The sequence below is a fragment of the Corapipo altera genome, unplaced genomic scaffold (genome assembly GCF_003945725.1).
Source record: "Corapipo altera isolate COAL_440 unplaced genomic scaffold, ASM394572v1 150, whole genome shotgun sequence".
NCBI classification, from domain to species: Eukaryota; Metazoa; Chordata; class Aves; order Passeriformes; family Pipridae; genus Corapipo; species Corapipo altera.
In genome coordinates this window covers 3127212-3139678 of record NW_020884941.1, presented here as the reverse complement: position 1 = coordinate 3139678, position 12467 = coordinate 3127212, and the positions used below count along the sequence as shown (strand labels likewise).

The 12467-nt window shown below is 45.7% G+C and overlaps 1 protein-coding gene across 3 annotated transcripts in view; it reads right to left on the bottom strand.

Annotated features, from left to right (window-relative positions):
- Positions 1-11904, bottom strand: part of ADORA2A (adenosine A2a receptor) — a 35298-nt gene extending 23394 nt beyond the window's left edge. The window contains exons 1-4 of one of the 3 annotated variants that reach the window (XM_027661626.1): positions 11657-11904; positions 9452-9536; positions 8380-8438; positions 8243-8296 (exon numbers count right to left, since the gene is read on the bottom strand). The gene's annotated coding sequence lies outside the window, so the exon portion shown is untranslated. Of the gene's footprint in view, positions 1-4723; positions 4768-8242; positions 8297-8379; positions 8439-9451; positions 9537-11656 lie in introns of those variants that run through there. The other 2 variants (XM_027661629.1, XM_027661628.1) reach the window with 2 other exon arrangements.
- Positions 11905-12467: the final 563 nt, after the last annotated feature.

Here is a 12467-nt window from a genome sequence, read left to right as displayed (position 1 = left end):
ACAGGGAGCCAGGGAATGCCAGGGGACAGGGAGCCAGGGAATGCCAGAGGATAGGGAGCCAGGGAATGCCAGGGGACAGGGAGCCAAGGAATGCCAGGGGACAGGGAGCCAGGGAATGCCAGGGGATAGGGAGCCAGGGAATTCCAGGGGACAGGGAGCCAGGGAATGCCATATCTCAGCTGCTAGCAGATAAAACAGCCCCAATCTGCAAGGAGGAGAATGCCTGAGTGCCTTCCCTCCTGGAACCAGGGCAATCACAACTTCTAATCAGCATACAGACAGGAGCCCAGCATGTCATCTGTCACGTCTCCAAAGCTTAAGGAAACCCCCCTTTCCTCTCCCTGTATCAGAGAGGGACAGGAAGATTCCCTCATCCTCTGTATATGCCTTTCCCTCCCCCTGTTCCTGGCTCAAACCATCCCCTGCAAGAAGTTTCCCTCCCCACTAACTTCTCCATTGTCTCAGATGCATTGTTTGCAAATGTTCCCTAAAAATGCTTTGTAAAGTATCTTTATTCCTGTTTCAGGTTTTTCCACATCCCTGTGTAACACCTGGAGTTTATCTTGTTACCTGTCAGATAGTGATAAACCTACTGCATGCAACCCCTGACTTACCATCTAAGATAAATACAATTTGTCTTGTAGCTGTCATTTCTTTTCAAATCCTGCCTTGCACAGCTGCATTTGTAGTGGTAACAAATTACTTCTTTGGGCTTGAAATGTGAAAATTTTCAAAAAATAAAATCAAAATAAAAAATAAAATAAAAATCAAAACCACATCAGCAAGAGCCCCAAAATATAAGTAAAATTTCAAGCATGGCCTTCCTGACACTAGATTTATTGCTGCTTTGTGGGCAAGGAGGCTCCAGGACTGCTTTTGCATATCTTCTGCAATGGCATTTGCATGCCCTGTACACGAGGTACGTTGTATTTTATGCTACCAACAGGCCCAAAGATGAAAAGCATCCTTTCACCAGAACAACTTGATCCTAACTTTGCATCTGCATCCCCACGTGCACCTGTGGCACAGCCTACCTACCCCATCCCACAGCCAGGTTTTGGATGATTTGCTCCTTGCAGAACACAGATTGAGGAGTAAAAGAGACCCTACCTTCACTCACTCACATTTACCAAACACCTGCACTTGCTGAAGCACTCGGAAATACTCTTTGTGGATCATCTGTGGGTCGCCCACTGTGGTCATGATGAGGAATGAGTGAGAGCAAAGGAGGTTTAAGCTGGGCATCAGGGTGTGTCCTGCTCACCAGGAAAGTAGGGAACCTTCACGGCAGGTCTTTAGGAGCAGGATGGAGAAAGAGATGTCAGGAATGGCAAAAGGAGGGCTGATCCTGCCTTTGGGCAGAGGCCTGGATCAGATGACCTCGAAGTGCCTCCCAAGGATATCTTCCATAATTTAGAATTGTATGTGCCATCTGTCCATTCTGATCTACTGATTTACTGCAGAAAGAAAAAGTGGAATACAACTAGTAATTATTCCTGATGCAGATGCAACCTTTGTGATGGGAGAGGCATCTTCTGACTCTAAGAGGGAACTGAAGCCTTCGGAGGTTAAATCACCTGTGTATCTGCCCAGACTGTCCCACCCTCCCAAGGCAGAATGCTGCCAGTTCTTTACCTCCTAAGAGACCAACCTTCAATATTCAGCTACAAAAGCATCTCACTAAGTAGGCAGCTTTCTCTGCATTTTTAAAATGAGCAGAGAGGCAAGGAACTGGTGCTGTTGTGTTCAAGTAGCTTCACCGAGGCTGTTCAGGTGCATTTATGCAAAACCTGAAGGTGGTCCATGAAGCAACCAAGCCTCTGGCCCTAAATACCCAATGCAAGGGAGTAATCCTCCACTGACTTGTGAGAATCCTCCCTGATTCCTTGACACATAACTCAAGATCTCTCTCCTGGCTTTTACTTCAGAGTCCAACAGAAAAATAAAGGTTTAACAGCCCACCTCCATTTTCAGATGAAAATCACACAATAAAGAACAGCTTTGAGAGTTAGTCACCATCCAGATCAAATGAGACAGTGAACAAGAAGACCTGAAAACTGTTCAAACTGAAGATAAGAACAAACTTCGCAGGACATGAGCAGAGATGATGACACCAGCTTTCATATGGAAAAAACTTCAGTCACAGCTGAGCAGAACTCAGAGAGCTTTGCCACATTTTACCTTGTCCCCTCTCGTGTGGGTGGAAATGTCAAACAAAAGCAAAGAGCTGAAGCACAGTGAAAATGGTGGAAAATCTGTGAAACCTTAAACATCCTGTATAGACAAGAAATCATGCAGCCATCAGTCAGTCAGACAGGCAGAAAGGAAGTGGTAAAGGGGGAGGTTTTCCCTCCACACAAGATGGAAAAGCATCCAGGCTCAAGACCAAAGGGGGACTCGACCCTACAGAGAGACAGGACTGAAAGGAAGAGTGAAGATTCAAAGCAGTACCTCCAAACCTTCTGCTGGGCTGAGCCTTCCCCAGTAGTTCTTAAGAGGGCTTAACCACATGGCTCTATATGAAATCCATTATTGAAGATGAAACAAGAAAGATGAATAGCTTTCCAAAGTCGATTACATCCAAACACAGTAGCACCAGCAGCCCTTATGGAAACATCCTATTAAAATATTAGCAAAAACAGAAATGCAAACATGGGAGACCTGGCAGGAGGCTTTCCAGCTCAGAGCTTCAGTGCCTTTTGAACTCACTGATAGAAGGACCGAGGCTAAAAATATCATTACTGAGCCAGCATCCCTGACCTGGTACAGGGTGATGCCCATTCTATTTTTTATGTATGAAAATACATATGGGAAGAGACAGATTATGTGCGTGTGAAAACTACAAACGCCCCACGTGAACAGCATTAAAAAGACCTGATGCCTTTTTTTTTCACACCCCAGAATAGGTCATTTCTATTTTATATACACACATACATGTTTGCACTTTGTACCCACATGTTTTCTCTACAAATTCAGAGGTTCACAGCTCTCCTGGTAAATTCAGAACTTAATCCATTTGCCATATCAGACAGGATTTCATTTCCATAGGTTTTTGTGATATGCGATTACATTTATATTGACTTTTTTAATTGAGATTCGAAATAAGCTATCTCCTCCACAGATCTAATTCAATTCAAATATTTCCCACATCCCTGATGGTCACTTTATCTAATCTTTTTCTACTTCACTTGGGCAGTACGCTGTGGGGGTGTCTCTCTAACAGCAGGAGCTCTCTCACACCGGCCCTTCTCTCTGTTAGTTTCGCTTCTGCAGAGGAATGAATTTATCAATTACTCCAGTTCTTGAGTTACACGTGTCTGAGACTTACCAGCCTGATAAGGAACCTGAAAACAAATACATCCAAAGATCGAGTGATCTAATAGTTGGCCATCTGCTTAGGAAAATAATTTTAAATAGTTACGGCAATTCTATTAACTCTATTTACCAAGTGAGTCATGTTGTTCTCTTTAAGTTAACCCTTCCCGTCTCTCTGCGGGTCACTGCCTCAGGCAGTTTTGGAAGAGGGTGCTCAACCACCTTTACTACTTTCAAGCTATAGCAAAGCCTGCAGTACCCCTGCACTCGAGACACCCCAAACTCATACTGCACCAGGGCACAAAAGAGCATTAAAGCACCCGAGGTGCCTCTGGGCGACTGTTAGACCGCACAAACAGCCGTGCAGAAAAATATCTTCCCAGGAGCATCCCCGGTGAGGGCACCACACGCCAGCACTGACACAGTGGGAACGCACCTGCTGCCTGTCGCTCCCGTCCGGGATGGGCTGCCGGCACCTCCATGGGGGCAGCTCACCCCGCAGGGCTCCAGAGCCTGTGCACCAGGGCAGAAAGCCTTCTCCACACATCCTCCCAACAGCTCCGGAGACAACCGGCACCCTGCAGCCTGTTTCGCTGTCCTTCACCTGCCCTCTCCCCCCTGCACAGCGATCCCGGGTCCCCCTGTGCCGGGCAGCTCACTGGGTACCGACGCTGAGAGCTCCCGGGCACAGCCAGAGGGACTCCGCTCAGAACTTTCAGCCGCTTGGCAGTGATAAGGCAGGGTCGGGGCTTTCGGGGGCAAGGAACGGGATAAGACTGCGCACAGGTTTAACGCCACCTTTTCAGTGCCCTTTTCCCCTTAACACGACTGTGAAATGCATAGAAACCTCCTTCGGAAACACTTCAGAGAAGTTTACAGGATGCGGGGGTGCTCCTGCGGAATCACTATTTTACGATTAAGCACAAATATCAGCCGAAGAGCTGCAAGAGGACTGGGTGCAGGGAGGCAAAGTCCAGCACCTGATGTTTGAGGGAAGATCCATGGAGCAAACATCTTGGAGCGCGGGGGTGTGTCGAGGGACTGACAATTGGGAATCAGCACTGAGTGAAAAGCACCAGCTCCACAGGGGAAAAAGCCACCCGAGCCGGGGCAGGAGAAAGCGGTGGCAAGGCAAAATCGCCCCATCTTGGGGCTGCGGGCTCGGCAGCACCGAGAGGGCAGCCGGCGGCCACTTTTGAAATTCGCGGGAGAGGCAGGACAGGGACCGGGGCAGCCGCGAACGCCGCAGGGTGAAGCCGAGCCGCCCACCGCGGCTCCGGGACCGGGGACCGCCGCGCTCGGGATGCTCCAGCGGGACGAGCCCCGCAGCCCGCCCCGGCCGGGGGGTCCCGGGAGCCGCACACGGGGAACCCGCCGCCCTCCCCGCGGCCCTGCCGGCATCACCCACCTGCGCTCGGGGTCCGCTCCGCTCCGGCCGCCGCGGGAGCCGTGTGTCGGTGCCGGCGCTGCCCCGCGGCCGCCCCGCTCCGCTCCCTCCCCCGCCGCAGGACGCGGGGCCCGCGGCTCCCCCTGCAGGGCGGCACCGGCGGCGCGGGGCGGGCGCGGCGGGGACGGGGACGGGGACAGGGACAGGGACAGGGACGGGGACGGCCGCCCCCCGCTCCCGGCAGCCCCGCAGCTTTACCTGGCGGCCGGCGGCGAGCGGGCACCGCGGGGCTCGGCGCCAGCACGGCCAGCCCGGAGCAGCATCGCGGCTGGAGGAGAGACGGACACTCACTAAAGAGTCCTCGCTCGTCCGTGAGGGACCTGCGAGTGACCGAAGCGGGCTTTGACTGGGCTTGATCTGCATACAATGAAAGGAGGAAAGAAAGGAGAGGAGAAGAAAGGAAAAGAGAGGAGGGCTTTCTCTCTACATTGTTTTAAGCATCTGCTTCTTTCCAGGCTGGAAAACCCACCCAGCGAGGCAAAGCATGCAGCTCTACCACACAAGGCTGTGGTGGCACAGTGCAGTGCTACGGGGGACAGCGGGACAGATCTCGGCACACACACAGAGAAACTTCACTTTCTTCTCTGCCTAATTGCCATTACTACCTCTGGAAAGGAGCCCCTGTGCAATACTGCTCTGGAAGTGTTTAAGAGTCCTCTGTAGAGGTATTAAATACCTGACAGAAGTTTCACATTCCCACCGAGGAGGTGGCTGTGGATCCCACCAGCACACACGCACATTTCCCGCCCGCGGTGTCCCCGGCCAGCTCCTGCTCCTCCAAGGAGCAGACTTGGGGAGAGCCGTGACTCATCTCACAGCAACTCTAAAGCAGGGAGAGAACCTCTCAAGAATTTGATCCTGCTGCTCTTTGTGGATATCTTCTAAGTTTTCTGTTTTTCAGCTTCACATCTCAGCATGCAATTTATCTACATGCTCCTATTGGGTGGGCATTGCAAACAGGGAAAAACACCAGTGTGACTCCACACTTCCCACCAACCCCATGGCAGGTCCCAGACTATGACAAACTGATCCCTCTCAGTAACAGCCAGCCCAGGCCCCTCTGTGCAGGGACTGCCACATCTTGGATTCTTGTGCCATGCAACAAGTTTTTATTCCCAGATTCCCCACCCCAGAGAGGGTTTGCTCACACCACCTTGGCCAGAAGCATTCCCACAATGCTGACCCCCAGCACCAGCTTACCCAGCCTTTCCCAACAGCAAAAGCACAGACGATGCTTTACCTTACTTCAGTATAACAAGACAGTAGGAAAGAAATGGCAGAACTGGCACCAACCCCTTCAGCACTAAGATCAAAACCCACGAGCATCTAAGCATTAAAAATTTAGCCCTGGCAGCAGCACCTGGCACCTGAGCTGTCCTGCCCTGCACTCTCATCCAGCCAGGAAGGAGGCAGGATGGTACATGAGCTGCCTCAGCCACACAGCTGGGAGCTACAGAGCGGAGTGGAGGCCAGAGTGCTGCTCCAAACACAATGGGAATCCTCTCGGGAGAAAAAGAAAAGTCATTTTTTCCCAGGAAGTTACAGAAAAGGCTGGAGTAATTTACCACACAGTGACATGTAATGGTTTTAAGGAACACATATATTGACTAGCCAAGTCAAGAGAAAAAAGCAAAAGCAGGAGACTGGGAGAAATTCAGGAGCCTCATCAAAACAAGCTGCATGACAGCTTTAGAAATGCCACCTGCCTACATGAAGTTTACTGGAGCTTTTTGAAAAATGCTGACAGTAGGAATCAGGCACTGTTGGTGTAATGGTCTCACATGTGCCCTGTAGTACAAGACGTAGTGTTTTCCCACTCCTAGTTGATACTCCATGAAATTTTATGCTGTGCAATTGTTTTTGGACCAAAGGGGCAGCTCACAATCAGTTGCCTGCCAGGCTCTGCTGGATCTGCTCTGTGTTGCTCCTCTCCAGAGCAGCGTTTCCTGTATTGTAGAGGTGCCTCTTATCTTTGAGGACCTGGGCCAAATGACTCTCTCCTACTGAAATCAATGAAAGCTCCAACTCCAAATACTTTTAAGGAGCAGGGATACAGTTTCTAAATATGATTTTGTTCCTGAATACATTATACCCAAAGCTGTTTCAGTCAACTCCCTTTATTAAGCTGTCAGGTCCCATCCTCAACACATCATCTTACAAGTTTCCCATATCACAGATGTTGATCACTGTATCTTTGAAGGACCCCAGAAATGCTTCACTGGATGTTTCTTTTCCCAGTTGTAACTCTCTGATTTTTGCAGCTGACTAGTTTTAAGATTGATGTACACTGTTGATTTTTTTTTAAAATCAGCAAGTCATCGAAGATCCAAAGCAAATGTCTGAGTACTTCCACAGGACTAGCTGATAATGGCCCTCTGACCAGTTTATAATGTTTCTTAGAAATTGCTTTTTTTTCCCATAGGAGGATTCTAATACCACTACCAGAAACACCAAACCACAGGTTCTTTCCCTCACCAGCCATTCCAGTTTGGATGGCATATCAGATCCCCATTGTCACCTACTGATTTCCTCTGTGCAGCTGGGAATTCTGCAACATTTCAAGATGTTAATTATCACTACTGACACCTCCCAGAGCAACTGAGCCAGATCTTCTGTGATTCTTTGCATGCTCATTTCTCACCTCTGCACAAGTAAATATACTTACAATGAGCAGCTGCTGTTTTATGTCCTATTCAGCAGCTGGATAGGATAACTTCCATTACTGTAGTAAGATCTGAACAGATTCGTTGCCTTTCTTTTGAACTAAGAAATTAATTGGCTTTCTGTTGGCTTTATGCCATTATCCCTGTCAAGTATCAGATCATATTTCTTCTTGTGCATATTCAATGTGTATTGTCCTTACCTTGTGCCCTCCCTTTACCAGTGGCCAACAGTGACAGTAAATTGACAGTAAGGAATACAATCAGCTTTTACATTTTTTCTTTGCTTTTATAATATATGCAGGGGCGGCAGCACAAGGGAGCATTAACTTCCCTTCCCTTAGTCACTCATGAAGAATAAACTGGCATTACTGTGACTGCTGTGGCCAGGCACACTTTGAGAAGGGACTGCATGAACAGAAAGACTGAAACCACCTGGAACCTGAACAGCTTCCAGCAGCCTCCACAGCCATGGGAAGGTACTGCCACACACTCAGAGCTGGCTGTGAACTGAAAGAAGTCCAGCACTGCAAGGAAAGAAATTCTCCCATGTGGAGCCAGGAAGGGCTTTCTCATTCCTGAAAAGCAGAGCTGCAGTAACACACTGTTCACTATCTAACTGAACAAACCAAACTCCTGCATTCTGGGCAGCTGAAACGTAGTGATAAGAGTCTATTTGCACTTCTCAGACTTAACAACTGAGCTCAAGGTGTAAACTCGAGAAAGCCTGTCTAGAATAACCCCTGAAATGCTTCCTTCAAAAAGGTGAGAGCAAAGTAAATAAAAAACTCACACACTCGAGACCTATTGAGAAACTCACCCTTCTCTTTGCTGACTCTGCACAAGCAACAGCCTGGGCACATCAGTGATGCCACTGCAAACACAGAACACACTCATAACAACAGTAACCAAAATCACCCTGCCACCCTGGTAAGCAGAAAGAGCAGAAAATCATACCTAGGTACTGAGGCTTCCATGTAAAGGGCTGAAAATGATCAGTTTGCCTAGAACAGAATCTGGAAGAATTAATGTGGTTTTTTTTAAATAGAAAAATTATTTCTGTCTTAAGGAAGTCATTAACACATTATTAGTTTTGGAGCTGTTCTTTGTCGTGAAACTTTTCTTTCTAACCAGACTGAATTATCTGGTATGTGCAAAATTGCATTTAAGGGGTGCATATTTTGCAAAAAAGCATCAAACTGAGTATTGCATTAGCACACATGTTCAATATTGGTAAACAGGACACTTAAAGTGGTGTGTTCTGACTTGTATTTAATCTCATTCCCACAAATACTGCCTGAATCAAAGCAGTGCAAAACTGTGTAAGTCTAAGGGAAGGGATGAGGGCAAGGTTACTTGAGTCCTTTGGAAACACCAGCAAATCCTTCAACATTAAAGACATATATATATATATATAAAAATAAAAATCCATATGTGTATACATATATACGCAATTATTTATCTCACATTGTTCAACATAAAATATTTGATAGCATTTTTAAAATCAACATTGGGAAAAGAAGCTAGATTTTCTGAAGGGTGTCTCCTTCAACAAAGTTACACATGCAAAATCTTGCTGGAAATGCCCATGGCCAACATCATAATGAAGGACACTCCCCTGTGTCAAAGACCGAAGCCTTCACACAAACTGTTCAATTCCAGCACAGGAGGAGTTCGACTTTTACCCAGGCTCAAGGAAAAGAAGCTAAAGTCAAGGTAAGATTTGTCCTCACAGGGAAATGCAAACCATATCCCCATCACTGTCTGAATCCTGCCATTTGCACTTGGGTCAGGAACAAAGGAAGGATTTTCAGTAATTTCATGTCAGGAGTTGAACACTGTCCGTAAAAGGCACTGCCCAAACAGACTGTGGCTACATGTCTCTTACTGCTATTCAGCATGACAGACTAGGAGATGGAATTCAATCTAAATTTAAGCACTCTCTATAAACTATTAATAGAAGAAAAACTGGTAGCATGAATCATCATGTGGGAGCTGCAGAGCAACAGCTAAAATATATAGAACTTACCTTTACACAATAAATGAACTGTTGGAGTCGCAGAGCCCAGAGAAGTCAGTTGATTCTTCTTCACTTGCACTATTCTCATTTTAGTCTGAGGAGCAATAAAAGGGCAACCTTTGTTTAACTTGACAAAATACACATTGTGTATAACCAAGCTTTGTCACAACACAAATTGGAGATAAAAAGTAGCTACTGACCCTGCTCCCCACCACTCCCTGTGAGGGAATAGTGTGTGCTGGAAATGTTGGTGCAAAATGACAGAACTTCAGAGGTTTATAAAGGCAAGTTAGTGTTTTAGCACCCTGTTCCAATGCTTGTGTAAGAGCTGTACCTCTGGCCAAGAGGGAAATGGCAGCAGAAAACCTGCCTTTTACACATTTCTTCTCCGCAAGGATGATAATCCAACGGCACCAGTTTGTTAGACCAGCCATTTCACAGAAGGATGTTTTGCAGCTCCTGAACTGCAAAACTGACCCTCCAGTGCTGTGATTTTCCAGAGACAGCCCTGGCTTTGTGCAGTGCAGGCTTTACCCAGGGCTGTACCCCAGTGCATCCCATGGACTCTGAGTGTGGCCCCATGGAGACACTCGGCCTTAACTCAACACAGTGGCATTTTGGTGCTCTGTGGGATATTTATTTTTGAAAAATATGATACTGTCAACAGCTCAGTGAAGTTGTCTCCAGACTGTTATGTCTCCTCCTCAAGTTTCTTTCATTTTTAAGAGCTTAACTTTTAGGCTTCTGGCATGAGGAAAGAGCCTAAAATGGTTTAAAAAAAGGACATAAACAAGGGAATGAGTATGCACAGCACTGGAGAGAAGCACAAATATTTCCTCACACTATATAATCAATGCAAGTATCTAGGAGAAAAAATACTGTGATAAGACACTATTGTGTTCAACCCTGTTTTCATAATGAGATTAAGAAGGTGCCAAAGAACTGAAAATCCTGAAGGGCCAAGAACATTTAAAAGTCAATGCTGTATTTTTCAAACAGAGCATTGCATATACAGAAATTCAGTTCTACAAACAGGGTTCAGTTAAACCATGGTGATACAGAGGGCAATAGCAGACAAAGATTTATAAAAACCTCAACTTGGATTAGGATTGATGGCATCAGTCCCTCATCTACTCTTTAAAAATTCATGGAAAGATTTTTTTTTTTTCTCAACAAAGACTTGCAGGGGAGAAGTTTGAAAGCAACTCTTCTAATAGAAATGAAGCTAACAGAAAACATTCAATTAAGCATTAGAAATGTTCTAATCTTGAGGTGCCAGGAATAGAGACACTAATTAGCCAGCTTCTCCATTCAAGGTGTTGGGCTGCAGCACTGAGCAGTAATTCACACAGAAGGTTCTGGAGCTTCCACACCACCAACACAACTTTTCTGAGCAAATTCAGAGAACTCTCTATCTCACTGAACCTTTAGGATTGAGGATGAAAAAGAAAACATACCAGTTTGAGAAATGGGAACACAAATGCTGGGCCCGAGGAGGGACAGTGCTGAAAAAACAACATGAAGTGAGGGAGCTGAGAGAGGGTGAACAATGTGCAGGGCACAGAACTGAGGTCCCTTTTTGTTTGTTTGCTTGTTTTTTAGAAATCCTACCAGTAGCTGCTGGCTGTTAACTTCCCAGTTAGTAAGGGAAGTTGTTAAGAAAGGAGCAAACTTTTAATGGTAAGTTAGTGTCTCTGTTTCAAAACAATTTTGTGGGCTAATAACATACATCTTCATGAGCTCCTCTTGTCTATGCCCTTTGTAGAACTACACACAGCTCCTGGCAACATACATGATATAATCCAAGTCTCTTCTGCTGATTAAAGCAATTTTGAAACCCTTTATGATAATTTTAACTGGAAGTTCTGTATTGCTAACCTAGTTCCTACACTGAATTTAACTGCAGAACAACCATGACTCCAATATTAGCTTTTGTGATTTAATACAATGGAATATTATACTGCTGTTGCTGCTTTTTATTGTACTATTCCATACAACTGCAGTCTTTCATTACAGTAAGACCTTCACAATTATTTAATCAATTTTATTATATTCAACTTAAACACACTTATAGAGCTTGTTTCACATTTTTAACAAAGTTCTCTAGTGACAGCTTGGAAGACAATCCATGAAAAATACTTTGGTTAGGGAGTAGGGATATGGGAAAGAAAAGCTGCAGCTCTGCAGACTGTGCAGAGTCAGTTTTAGCATTACCTCAGGCCTGGCCGTGTCCTGCCCAGTGCCTCTGTCCTGAGCTCCAAATGCTCAATCCAGGTGGAAAAGTCCCTTCTAAAACGCTGCCACACTTGCTACAGGAAAGAAAAACATCTCTTTTCTGACATGAGTTTACTACACTACATTTCTAAAACATTTATTTGCAGAAGAAGAAGCATAAAAAATGAGGATCCACGCTTAAAAACAGGATATAAATCTATTTTGAGAAATAGAAAGAGGTTTCTTAAACCACTGTAATTCAGGGAGAATATTTCATCTCAAGAAAGGAGAAGCAAGACATTGTCTTGCAGAATAGTATCACCGAGACAAAGACTTTTCTGAACTGCTGAACAGTCAGAAAACACCACACAAAGCCTCAAAAAAAGAGTAAGAAATAGGTAGAAATAAAATATCTATACTAGTCAGTGTATTTCAGAACAATAATTAGGGGCTCAATCCAAACCTCTGGATATAATTTATTCCAGAGCACTTGAAATTAAACCTCTAAAGGAACACTCGAAAACAGTTACCATCCAGGATGACTGAGATCAAACCAGATTTAAGGTGTTCTGATCTTTATTTTCACTTGTAAGTTTTATTTTTAGGCAGCTGCTTTAAATAGTCTGAACTGCTCTAGAGATTAAGTCCCCAGTCCCTCTCCAGCCCAACTCCTTTAGAGACAGAGAGGGAGCGAGTACACAATTACCTTACTTGGGTTGAGTTAAGCAACACTGGAATAATTCTACTCCTGCAATGTATGAGGGAAGTTGCCTAAATGGAACAAATTCTCTGCAGTTCCCTTCTCCAGGAC